The following is a 13,615-nucleotide window of genomic DNA, read 5'->3' on the forward strand; positions in this document are numbered from 1 at the left end:
CCCGAGCTGCCGGGGCTCCTCTGCTGCCGGGCTCCCCGCTCAGCACCCGCCTCCCCGGCGGCCGGGCAGCCCCGCTGCCTCTGCGCCCCAGGCGCCTCCTCCTCCCGGGCTTGTTCTGCCGGGAGATGCTCGGTGGGGAAGACAAAGAGAGACGCGGATGCTGCCGAGACTGCTCCTTCCATCCAGGCATTTTAGGGAGCTATTTTATTCCTGGACAAACTCTTTCAACATTGCAAAAGGTTGTCTAGATTAATAGTAGTTCAAAACACACCATCTGCCAGGGACTGCTTCTGTGGGCTGTGTTTTCTATCAGTCTGCTGTTGGACCCAGAGGAGGTGTTTTACTAATCTAGAAGGTGGCAGAAATTTTGCCCACCACCCGTCATCTGCAACTGATAGTACGATGCTGGCACTGTTCCTCGCCTGCTGTGGGTAGAACTGTTTCCCTTGTATGCATTCTTCCCTCCTCCAGCAGTGCACAGCAAGTTTAGCACATGCTTTTCCTCAGACAAAATCACTGCCATCCAACAGGATGGGTAAAAACAAAGTCTGGATCCCATCTCCAGCCACCGAGATCTTGCAGGCAACTCAATCATGTTCCCAGCATAAGCAGTGGCTTAGCCTGCCCTGCTTTTTGGAATTGGAGCCATAAGCTGACTTCTTTCAGGTGCCCATGGCAGACTGTGAGTCCTGTATGCAGAGCAGGGGTAGCTGTAATGTGAGGGCACACAGCTATAGGAACAACCTGGGGTTCCCACTGTGCATCCATGGACAAGCATCATCCAATGCATCTGTGGAAGAATGTTGTGGCTATTGGGCTCTCACTATGGGGGAAGGGGGTGACCATGGCTTTTTGTGGTACAGAGCTTGCAAGGATCATTTTCCTTCTCAACCTTCCTCTGAGCCGTGAATGGGGATGGAGATGTGGATGCTTTGCATCATGACAGCCTCTTTCAGATCCTCTACTGGGGACCCCTGTCTGGCTTGAAGAGACAGAGACAAAAAGGGGATGGACTCTAAAGCAGCCTGGCTAATGCAATAATTTTGTCAGAGTGTCTGTGCAACTCTTTAGCCATGGTAGGTCAGATTCTGAAGGCCCTTCTCAGAATTTTACTCAGCTTGACCAGAAAAAAGCCCTGACTGTCCATCTGCCCATTTGTTCCCTCCCTGCTCTGAGCACCTTCATGAGGGACATTAGCATAAACAGATCTTGAGATATGGCTGAGAGTGACTCAAGCTAATCCCATTTGGAGGGAGTAGATGCTGAGTAAGGACTTCTGGATCAGGTCAGAGAGCTTTGAGAGAGGCTGGGTCAAGAGAAAATCACTCATATGGGGTGCAGTGTTACAGTTGCAGAATTGTCACTGGGAGCAATGGGAAGGACAAAAAGTGCTGGAGCAATGGGTCAAGGTGTCAAAGGAGGGGTGCATGATGGCTTTCCCCTGGCCAGGGGACAGCTGGACAGGCTGCCACAGATCCGTGCTCCTGCCTGCCCTGCTCTGAGTGCTGCTGGAAGGAGCAGCAGCGATAGTGGATGTGGAACCAGAGGATCAGTTCACCGGCAGAATGCCTTTGTATGGCTCAGTTGTCTCACACCTTATCTCTGACAGTCAGGAGGAAACACAGTCTGCAGTTTACTCCTAGTGGGGGTGAAACCAGGTGGATTGTTCTGAGGCAGTGGGAGAACCAGGGCACACAAGTCGCTCGGAGGATGGCACTGTTACCAGGATACCCCTCCTCTGCATGTGGCTTGGAAATATCCTGCCAAAGACAGAGCAAATCCTCTTAACAAACAATTGCAGGGCAGTTCAGCTGTCTCCCGGCTGTGCTTTTGCACTGGGAGCACTACAATAGCATGGATAATAGGAGCTCATGAGAAACACACCAGTGCTCCACTTGGATTCGCTGAAGGAGAATGCCTGGCCGGCAACTCTCTGTGGACTGAGAGATAATCCTGCTCTGTCTGCGTGTGCCGCCAAACGGCGGGTGACAGCAACTGGATGTGCTGCTACAGCTGAGATGCTCAGCGAGGGGAGGAGGCAGGAGTTTGCTTGGAAAGAGTGGACTCTTCTGTCAGTCTGCATCCTCTGGTCCGAATGCAGCCCTGGGAGAGAGTGAGCCAGTAGGTGAGCATGCAAGACCTGGGAGACACCAATCTACAGGAGTGTCCCCACCTTTCTTTCATCTCTGCTGCAGTGTCAAGGGCACCCATAAACTTTGCGTAGAGATAGATCAGCTGAAGAGCTTGTTTGGTACAACAGAGTGGGAACTGGTGTTTCTCACAAGGACCACAAGCTGTGGGTTTGAGACTTGGAAATCCCATCCCCATGGGTATTTTAGCACCTCTCAGAAGGATGTTATCTTGTTTCTAAACTGAATGCAGGGTACATGGTGCTGCCAACTGCATCTAGCTGGGTGCAGCATGACTGAGTTAATTTTACCAAAAATTGCTTCTAACATGAGAAATGGGAAAAATGGAAAGCAGACATTCTTTCTCTATTCACTCAAATTCTGTGCTATAAGCACATCTCCTTGTCACCCAAGTGCCCAGGAATGGGAATGTTCCCAGTTCCTTTTCTTTCAGGCAAGTGGGGAGAGCTCCAATCAGTGCCAGGACAGAACAACAGCTGCACAGATCAGACCACAGGTCTCTTTCCCCTGGGATCCTCAATTAGCAGTGGTTAATAGAGGATGTCCAGCAAGGAGGATAAAACCAGGGTCAGTGTGTAGGTCAGTGTCTTGCTGGGTATTCTCCTTACCATCAGCCATCCGTAGTTCAGGAATTTCCTGACATGTGGATCTCTGCATTTAATAGTCTTTTCAAGTTTTTCCTAAACCCTTTTTTGAGCCTGAGAAAATTTTGGGTATCCACAGCAACTTATGGCACTGTTCAGCTGTGTGAAGAAATATTTACTTTGTTCTGAATCTGTCACTCACTGTTTTCATTTGATGCTTTTGTAGCTTAAATATTGGAAGAGGCAGCAGGCAGTCATTCCTCTTTCATTTTCTCTAAGTCACTCTCAGATAAACCCCTGCTGTTCCCCTTCTCAGGTTTCTGCTTCCCAAATTGAAGTGTTGGACTTGTACAGAAACCATTTCATCCTTAACTAAGTCCCTGCCTCTCCTCTAGCCCTGCTGTAGCCTCTGCTGCAGTAGGACAGCAGCCATGGGGCTGCAGCTGCACCCTGGAGCTACCTGGGAGCATGCTGGGTTTGTGCTTTGCTCTGGCTGCCAGCACTCACTTGGATTGTTTTGATTGTGCTCAAGCCTTGAGCCGATGCTTTCACTGGACACTCCTGCCTTGTTCTTGCTATCACTTGGCCCCTGTGACTCAGTTTCCCATTCGTAGGCCGGGGAGGGGATAACCATTGCTCACCCCATTTATGAATCCACACTGGCAGTCATGGCCAGGGATTTCCAAGGACTCATTTCCATGCAGGGTCTGCAGCCTGTGCAGCTGGGCTGGGAGTTTGGGCTCCCATCTGTGGCTGGGGAACGTTGTGGCTTCCTCGCACGGCCAAAGGGGCTGCTGGAGCGTGCACTGCCTGGAGTGTGCACTGCCTGGAGTGTGCACTGCCTGGAGTGTGCACTGCCTGGAGTGTGCACTGCCTGGAGCGTGCACTGCCTGATGTGTGCACTGCCTGGAGCGTGCACTGCCTGGAGCGTGCACTGCCTGGAGTGTGCACTGCCTGGAGTGTGCACTGCCTGGAGTGTGCACTGCCTGGAGCGTGCACTGCCTGGAGTGTGCACTGCCTGGAGCGTGCACTGCCTGGAGCGTGCACTGCCTGGAGCGTGCACTGCCTGGAGTGTGCACTGCCTGATGTGCCCTGGCCCCTCTGTGCAGTGCCAGTGCCCGTGCCAGGGCAGTCCCTGCTGGAGCCCTGCCCTTCCCGGGCTGTGGCTGCAATCCCACCATCCCTGCCTGCGAGGGAGCCTGCCCATCACGGGGCTGCTCTCATTTGTATGCTGGTCAAGCTGGCTTCCAATGACAATCCTAATTATGTTTGCCTTGTGTATGATGAAGGTTACATTTCTGACTGATTTTGTCGGGCTGGAAGTGTAATTGATTAATTTAGAGTTTAAGAAGGGAAAGAGGATTAAGGCGGAGGTGAGGCTGTGCTGCCAGACACTGCATTGACTGCTTCACACTTTCACAGCTTCAGCTTTTGTTTGCCTGCAAACCAGCTTGTCTGAGCTCCCAAGTTGTTATTTCTCATGGCTCTGAGCTTGCTGGCAGATCCCTCAAAGCCAAGCCTCCTGCAGGGAGGGGAGCTGTAGCTCTGAAGACATACAAGCAAATAGCTAGTGCAGGCTCCAGATTTAATTCCATTGTATCTAGGGGCAAATGTACTTGCTGCTTGGCCATGAGCTATTCATGTGGGAGCTCCATATCCCAAATACCTGCAAGCTCTTGACTGAATGAAGCAGCAGACCTGCAGGAGTCCATCTGTCCATGACAGTGCAGTTTTGGGGAAGAAGTCCTCTTAATGACAACCAATAGGGGGATTTTTCCCCTGAAACTGCAGAGCACATGGAGATGCGGAGATAGAAGATGAACACAGCATCAGCTGGGCTCTAGTCTCAGGGACTTCCTGCAGCATCAGTGCTGGTGGAAGCAGCTGCATGCAGGCAGTCACTGCTGGGGCTCTGCATTTGATGGAGAAATGGTAGCAATAGCCCATGTAACATTCATTGGGTCTTAAACCTTTTGCTTCTTGCAGCTGAGCCTCTCTGTGGAGCCCACGGGGCCCTTGGTGGTGTTCTGAGGCAGTGATGGGTTTTCAAAAGGACAGAGTTCTGCCACGTAATTATGGACACTGGCCTGCTCATTATTGCACAAATTAATCAAGTTCTTGCAGTGCCCATAAAAGCAGATTTGCTGGGCTGTATATTGCCTGCGTAGAGAATATTAACAACCTGTTACAGTGAAATTGGCCAACACTGCTGTGAGCACAGGGAAGGTCACCAGTCCGCTCCAGTGACGCATGACATTTCCTTGACTTCTTAGCACAGGGGAATCCTGAGCTTCTGCTGCTTTCACAGTCAGTCAGTTTGGGAACTGAGATGCCTGGAGGATTTCTGTTACCTCCATTCTGGAAGCACACTGCACCCATTTCATTTAGATTAATTTTCTCTTGATTAAATTAAGGTGGGCTCTGAAGATACTGGAGGTTTGGATCCACAGCCTTGCTCTGAGCTGCTGCAGTGGCTGTGGTGCCTGGCAGACAGGCAGGGCAGGCAGCTCTGGAAGCACCACCAGAGATGTTCCTTACTGCTCTGGGAGCAGTGGGGCTGGCCAGACTCTCCTGTCCCAGTCAGGAAGGGAATCACACACCTGCATTTTGGGGCATCTCTTCCAGCCCTGTGGGGCCCTGCAGAGGGAGGTGGTGGCAAGCTCTGGTTCTTCTCACGTTCTGCCCCAGGCTCACACTTCCCCTCTCTTTCCTTCCACCTTTTGCACCTATCCACTGCCACCTGGACCTATGTGTGCTTTCCAAACACCTTTTCTGTCCTTGCCAGCCCTCTGCTTTGCCCTGGCAGACACATAAGACCTTTGGGAAGCGCTCCAGAGGAAGAGGGGGACAGTCACTGGGAGCAGCAGGAGGCTTTCAAGGCAGCAGCACCCTTTGTAACACCTTGTGCTTTTGATCAGCCTGGAAAGGGGAGCAGTAGAGTTAAAAAAACAGCAGAGCAATGCAGTTAATGAAGCAAATGCTGGCATGTGTCACTTCCAGGGGCAGCCTGTGGTCCAAGGGGCTGCTTTTCTGCCCAGCCACCTGCCTTTGTTTGGGGCACAGAGGTGGCTCTTGCCTGCAGATGCTTTCACAAGGCTGTTGGGATGTGTAGGGGAAGGCTCTGGGACCTCTCCAGGCATTACCATACATTAGACCATTTAAGAAGCTGATCTAAGATAGGAAAAACATTGGAGGAAAGCCTTGCAAGGACTTAAAATGTACCTTGCCATGGGGCTCTGGCACTTCCAGCTTTTAAGAGGCAGAAATGTCTCATCTTATAATACATCCCTCTGGAATCCCCTTTATTTTGTGTGTGTGCGTGTGTCTCATGAAAATATTTCTGAAGAGCTTTTAGAAAACCTGGCTTAGAAGCTCCCCACTTGAAAGCTATGAGCTGGAGTTATGATTTCTTAAAAGAATTAAACCATCTTAAGCCCCTGCAGGAGAGGCTGAAGGCAGCACCTGGTGATGCTAAGCTTCTTTTGGAATTTGAAACCACTAAGTGCACAGATTATACTGGCTCTAAGCACCTTAGCAAGCAGTTCTAAACCACTGAGAGCAACCACAGGCCCTCAGGGGAGTGTATGGACCAGGCACTGGAGGCCAGGCTGTGCAGTCTGACCTGAGCAGACACAGGGCATGGAAGTGCTGCTGCCTGGTTTGAGGGGTGCTGCAGGGGAAGCTCAGTGCTCCCATCACTGGCTCTGGCAGAGGGAAACAAGTCCAGGCAGCACATGGCACGATAGATGTCCTTCTGCTGAGGAGGGTGGCCTCCCTGATGAAGACTTCCATGTTCTGCAAAGATCTCAACATTTCTTAAAATGTGTTTACAGTTCATGGAAGGGCTGGAAAAGTGACCATCTGGTTTTATTTCTTTTCAGTTTGACTTTATTTTCTCCATTTATATCCAAAGATAAAAAGACACCTCTTGCCTAAAAAAAACCCCAAATGTTTGAAGAAGCAGAACTTGGAGTGGGAATTGAGGCATAAAAGCCTTTTTTGAGCATTTCCTTCTCTGCCCAGCAACCTTTCAGAGCCAGGTTGTTACTCACCAGTGACCCAGCATTTAGATTTAGATGGCAGATCAGGAGCAGGTCTCTAAGCCTGTCAGGGAGAGCCCAGTGTGGAAGGGGCATCTCTGGCTGTTCTGCACTTCTCAGCCCCTGGACACTGAACTGGAGCTGTCCCCAGGACCTAGCATGAGTCTCCAGGTTTTGCCCAGGTCACCAGTGCCACCCACTCCAGTATTTAGAAGGTAAAAGCCAAACTGACCTACTGCCTGTTTGCACCATGGATGAATTTGGATTTTACACTGCAGGCATCTGAATTACGTTTGTCTCTCACCTACAAAGCCTGAGGGATTCCCCTGTGGGGTTTGGCCCAGGTGATCTCTAACCCCACTGCATCTGCAGGGCAGTGCCAGGAGCAGACAGACAGGAAAGGGTAGTGCTGCTGGAAAAGCAAACAGGCTTTTCCTTGGAGACTTGTCTGTGTCATTAATACCTGGCACCACTGAGCTGCTCAGCACAAAAGCTCTTTTGGGCTTTGCCAGGCTCAGGTTTGGTTTGGATAACACCCATGTGTGCCACTTGTGCCCTGTGCTCAGTGCCACCCTGCACATGCTGTCCCTCGTGCCCTGCCATGGATGGAGCCATTCCAGGCAGGCTGTCCGAGCCTGTGATCCTCAGCAGAGGCATTAACTGGGTTAACCTTTGAAGTAAAGTGAATTTCTAATGTCAGAACAGCAGAGGCCACCATACAAACTTCCACCTTCCCATAGTTTTTTTTCTGTCACCACAGAAAGCATTTTGGCTTTTCATGTGCTTACCACAGCAGTTTTGTGTGGCTTAGCCCTTGTTTGCCTCATCGCGTCAGTCCACGCGGTTCATTGGGAAGGAATTTCATCCACACCTTAAAGAAATTGAGGAAGATGAAGTTGGGAAGGCTCTGGGGTGCAGGTCCTGCCTCAGTGATTGCAGGCAGCAGTGCTGAAAAGGAAGAAAACCAGGAGGAAGAGTGAGCTGCTTTAGAGGAGCTACCTTGTGACAAATGCTTTAAGAGCAGTGACTAAGTGCTTCCCTCCTTTGCACCATCATGCCACAGGACAAAGGAAAGGTGCTGGGTGCCACTCCCCAGAGCTGGCCGGAACCCAGAGGGACCCCTGATGGTGTCCCTGGCTCTGGCTGTCTCTCTCCACACTCCGGGGATCAGGTGCTATTTATTGTCCTGAAGGCTGATGACCAAGGTGCAGCCTCACAGTGAAACGGGACAGGCCCTCCCAGGGACGATTTCCACCCTCCTTTTGAGGCAGTTTAAGCCAAAGCAGGTATATTCAGTGGGCCTGAGCTTGGTGAGGAGGGGCAGACAGGAGCAGGGGCGCGGATGCCACAGCATCCCTGCGGCGCTTTGGCCGCACAGGCCGGAGTGTGAGGGGGTGCAGCAGGGCAGTGGCAGCGGGGACACCCCGTGGAGGGGACACCCCGTGGAGGGGACACCCCGGTGGGATGGCAGCGCATTCCCCGTGGCAGCAGCCCCGCTTGTGCCAGCAGCAGCCCCGGCCGGGCTCCCCGGCAGCGCCTGCCGTCTGTGCCATCTAGTGCCCAGCGCAAGAACTGGGGCTGACCAGCCTCTCGCCCGCAGGGGAACGGCCCGGCTGCTCTGGAGAACAGGCTCTCCTCTCCCTGGGCCGGGCAGGGATGCGCTGGCACGACCCCTGAGATGCCGCGGCGCCCGCGGGAAGCGGCCCCGAGCTCCAGGTAGGAGCGGCCGGGGCCGGGGCCGGGGCCGGGGCGGACGGAGGAGCGGCTCTGCCCGCAGGCTGCAGGTGAGCTGGGCGGGGGGAGAGCTCCTGCCACAGGCTCCAGGCAGGCACAGGAGGGCTTGAAGCTCTTGGGAGTCTCTGCTTTTCAGGCACTGTGCTCCTGTGTGCTCTGATGCTGCGCACGTGTTTTAAGGGATGAAAATAACGACCTCTGACTGGAATTCTCCTATTTAGACAGATTTCAATGCTGTTCCGAAGGAGCTGCAGTTAGTTGTATTTGAGTGAACAGCCTAGACTGAAAACACTTTATTTTTCAGTGTGTTGGGCATAATCTTTGTTAGGTCATTTCTTAGGTAAGTTCCTTGTACTAAGTTATTATTATTCTCAAAAGTTTCCATGGCTGTAGCTTGATTTGCCAGCTTTGATTCTTAACTCTGCCTCTGTCCTCTTTATCCTTTTCAAAGGAATACTTTTCCTCTTTACAGACCCAGTTTCATTTATAAGCTTTAAATAAGAGCCAATGAATCAGGAGCTAACAAATTCTTGCTTCCTTCTTGCTGCATTTTTCCCCCAAATCTTTGTAAGAGATTTAATGGTGGTGTAAGGAGCTTCTAACTCAAACCCATCAATATATATCTATCCTTCATATTGGTTTACCACAGCCATTACATATTTCTTTATAATGAATTTCATTAGCTGTTATTTGCCCTGTTTCACAGATGTTTTCAAGTTTTGAAGTTTTCCACAACTTTTGCCAGCTCCATATGTTATCTTTATTATTTCATTGCTGGGTCACAAGTAAATATATTGAATATGCTGCCTCTGGCATCCATTGTACATCCCACTCAGCTTTTTCCACTTGAAGTTTTGATCATTCATTTTTCTATTGTAACTTGTATTGGATTAAAAATGATCAGCTGATAGCTGCTTCCCAGGACATCCTGTTAGTGACTTCAGGAAGTTAGTGGTAAAACTGCTCAAGGAGCAGATGAGCATATCCTTGCTCTTGGGATCACATCCAATATCTGTGAGCTCTGCTTCTCTTCCCTTGTGAACTTGTCTGTGGGTTTGCCTCTCCAGGATATATAGCACAGGCACATCGTGCTGCTTCTGAAATGTAACATTTCCTACTGATTTTTTTTTCCTTGGTACCTAAGTAAGGCTGACTGCTTAGGAAGTCTTGGGAGCCTTTTCAAATATGAAAAGGTAGCAGTGCCCCTTAGCACCTGATAGGTAACTGGCTGTAGTGAAAGCCTGGTGGTTTTGGAGCTGGCATGCTTAGAGCTCTCCTGGGCCTGCTATGGATCTTGGCATGTTCCTGCTTTGGAAGGGACTGATCTTTGAAACTAGGCTCCAGGAAATCATTTAAGGGTGTGTTTGCATCCTGCTGAGCACTGAAACTGTGAGGATTTCAGTAGGAAGGAAACTCATCTTGAAAGAGACACAGTCTTTATCTTCCTTCCTTAATTAGCACTCCATCTTCCTGGAGGTGATACCCTCCACAGCATCCCCTTGGCAGCAGGAAACCAGTGCTGGGGTTAAGCCCCACTTGCCCAAGGCTTACCTGGTCCTGTGCCCTGAGAGCTCTGTTTCTGAGGTGCCCGAGCTCGGGGCAGGTTCTTGCTGTGCTGTTTGCACACCTGTGGTGCCCTTCTGCCAAGACCAAGTGTTGCAGAGGCACAGCTGGTTCTCCAGCGGGCTCCCAGCTCCTCACAGATCTGTAAGCTCTTTTATTGCTGTCTCTCAGTTCTTTGGAACTCAGTTTCTAGGGCTTTACACCTTCCCCTGTGTAATCCACTCCCAGGTCTGTTGTGTGCCACAGTCAGGCTTTGAAGTGTTTGGGTACCAGCAAGAGTCTATTCTGTGGTTTTTTCATAGAGCTGCTTAATTTTAACAGGGAAGCCCAAAATCTCTGTTTTGCATGAAAACAAATGGAGGCTTGGACAGGCATTGTGCTAAATTATTGCAATAATTTAGCACCAGAAACAGGAGAAACCCCCAGTGCTGTAACCCCAAGGCCACCTTCCCCACCCCCTGCAGCAGAGTCAGGGTGGGTGCCCAGCTGTAACTGGGGAGGTTTGGTGTAGGAGGGCCCCCTCCCCTGTGCTGAGGGGGTGTTTGGCCTCACCTGCATCATCTTCATCTTCTCTTGTGGCATGACAGGGCTGTGCCTGGGCAGGGCTCAGCTGAGCCCAGCTCAGGAAGGGGTTGTGTGACAGCTGTATCCCCAAATGTCCATCCCAGCTTTAATTACTCTGACACTGCTGCCTGGCTGTAATTAGCAGTTGAGAAAACCTGAGTGTGATTTTAATAAGCTGAGAGTAATGCAATTTGTCTTTTCTGTATGAGATGCTTTGCAAATAAAAGCTGTAATTAAAAAGCACAGGCACAGGGCAAACAGCAACTGTGCTGTGGGTGTGTGGCTGCTCGGTGTGCAGCGTGCCTGGCACATGGCCTGGCCTGGCACAGGGTTGCCCCTTTGGGACAGTTTTCATCATGGGGCTCCTGAGAGAGTGTAAAAACTGCAGCATGTAAAAACTGCAGGATTTGGCTCAATTGTGGCTTTTACAAAAGGCTCTTCCCTGTCTTCACAGATGCCCTTTGATATACTGTTGGTTTTTGATAAGAATAAGTCTCCTGGGTGTCCTCCTCCCCATTGCTTTTCATTCCTGTCACTATTGTGTTTCTGTGTTCTCACCCAGGAGCCCAAATTAGATCAAGGCTGGTGGGATCTCTGTGGCAGAGGCCAGCAAGGCAGCCAGGGTGGCATGGGGGGAGTCAGGAAGCCTTTTCAAGAGCAGCCAGCTTTTCTGGTAACCTCAGATCTGAACAGTCAGACCAGGCCCTGGACTCTGCCTCTCTTTCCTGCTCCTTCCTGCTTTCTTTAAAAAAATCCATATCTATAAAAGGATAATCTCTTTTATCTTGTCTTCTGTCTCTGCACAATTCTGTCCTGCCCTGCTGGAGTTCAAGGTTCATTTCTGGCTGTGGGAGCTCTCACAAGGAAGCAACCCTGTTAAACCCCAAGGTCTGTTTCCCACAAACTCTGTGACACATCAGGCTGACCTCAGTGCAAAGTGTTCCTCTTATCCTCAGGGCTGTGGGGCAGCTGTGAGGGGACAAGGTGGGAGACAGAGGCACAGCAGCTGTCAGAAAATGGTTGTACCACAGCATCAGAGGGCCAGAGCTGTTGGCTGGGGAGAGTGGGAGCACTGCTCCAGCCTGCGGGAAGCCCTTTTGCCTCTATCTGCAGGGGAAGGTGAGAGCCTTTCCCAGGAAAAGCCACTCTACCCCCTGCAAAAGTCCATTTGTACCTGATGGTGCTCTGAAAGTTTAGGAGGTGTCTGTGTTTGTAGTGCTCTCGACCTGTGGGAGTGCATTGCCTGTGGCATCCCCTGCATTGCCATTTCTCCCTGGGAAGGGCAGGGGGGCAAGGGGCTCAGGAAGATAGAGGGGGGTTTAAGCAGCTTTGTGCTGTGCCATACAGGTGTGCCTGGCCCTCTCTGCCAGCTAATTGCAGCCCTGGCACCTTGGGCAAACAAACCAAGCCTTCCCCAGAGATCAGGGGCAAACATGGCAAAGGCACCCGTGGGTCCCACTGGGAAAGCACTGGGAAAGCAGCAGCATCTGCCCAGAGAGGCTGAGCAGCCCCTGTGTGTGGCAGGGGGAGAGCTGCTGGGGCTGAGCTCCTGTGCAGGGCTGTGTGTCCAGCCCCTGCAGCCTGTGTGCTCCTCCCAAAGCCAGGTGTGTGTTCCCAGAGCCGTGCTGGTGCAGGCTCTGCCTCAAGCCCAGCTGGCCTCCTCACACTTTCCAACATAGGTTCCAAGTGCTTTGAGGCAGAGGTTTGTATTCTGATCTCTCATAAGCAAATGGCCATTTCTGGTGCCCTTTGCAGCACCTGGACAAGCAAGTCCTGAAGGAGGCAGGAGATGAAGCAGGCAGGGATTCTGATCTGTACTTGAGGTGTGAGTCCTGTTCTCCTGGTAGCATGAGGCATCTTTCAGGACAGGAGACTTGTTGGTGTTTGACCTATCCTTTCCTCAGTCCTGTGTTATGCTCTGCCCAGAGGAGGAGATGCTGCAAGCACCAAACCTGCCAGATTTCTTCTTTCAGGTGCAGAGGCCAGTCGAGACAGGCTCCTGTCTCTGGAGTCTCCTTTTGTAGGAACCTTGTGACTGCCCTCCTGGACAGCACAGAGTCACCCAGTGGTGTCAGTGCACAGCCTTGGGCTGGTGGCAGCTGAACATGCTCAGCTGCTTTGCTGTGGGGGGCTGTGAGAGGAGCCTGTCCCACGGTACAACAGTGCCCATCCCACAGGTGGGCTGTGCCTCGTGGTGTGCACCAAGACTGAACTGTGCTGTGTACTTCTCTCCTAAGGTCAAAACTGATGGGTTGCAAATGGCTACACAGACATGAACTGTATTGCCCAAGCCTTAGCTGGGCTAAATGTGAGCCTGAAGCACTAGGACAGTATTGGATCTGCAGTGAGTGACTTCTTTAGAAAGAAAAATTCATTTATTTCCTAAGGCTGTTGGTCTAGGGAGCAAGCCCAGAGCATATGAAGTGCTGAGAACCACTGGAATAAAAGAGTTGTATGTCCAGATTCTCATTTAGGGCATGAGCTGTCTTGCATGGCGTGCACCTTTCCTGTGTAGCGTTGTATGAACTATTTGTATGTCTGCTGAGCACCCTCCTCACCTGCCCACAGCAGGAAAAGGGGTTCCAGTGTAAGGATCCATGAAACTCTTGCTTCTGGGTTCATCCCCAAGATAGGTTTGCCCTCTGAAACCTGGCAGTAGTGTAGCCAGAATGTACATAGTCCTTTTCCATTCAGAGCTTTATCCACAGCCTTCTCAGGGGCTCAGTGGGATTTCTTCCCTCACAGCACCTAACAGCCATCAGTGGCTCCTGCCTGGGTTGATTCCCACCACTCTGTGAGCCCAGTGGCTCTGCAGTGCTGGCAGAAGGCACCCCCAGGGATGGGGAAGCAGCTTGACAAGTGGGGAGAACAGATTTGGGGATGGCTGCACTGCTGCTGTGCCCACCCCTCTCTGAGAGGCTCTGCCCTGACCCTGCCATGGGGTCCCGTTGAAATCTTGCCACACTGAGGTAACCCAGGA

Source organism: Onychostruthus taczanowskii, unplaced genomic scaffold (assembly GCF_017590055.1).
Source record: "Onychostruthus taczanowskii isolate IOZ18803 unplaced genomic scaffold, ASM1759005v1 scaffold64, whole genome shotgun sequence".
NCBI classification, from domain to species: Eukaryota; Metazoa; Chordata; class Aves; order Passeriformes; family Passeridae; genus Onychostruthus; species Onychostruthus taczanowskii.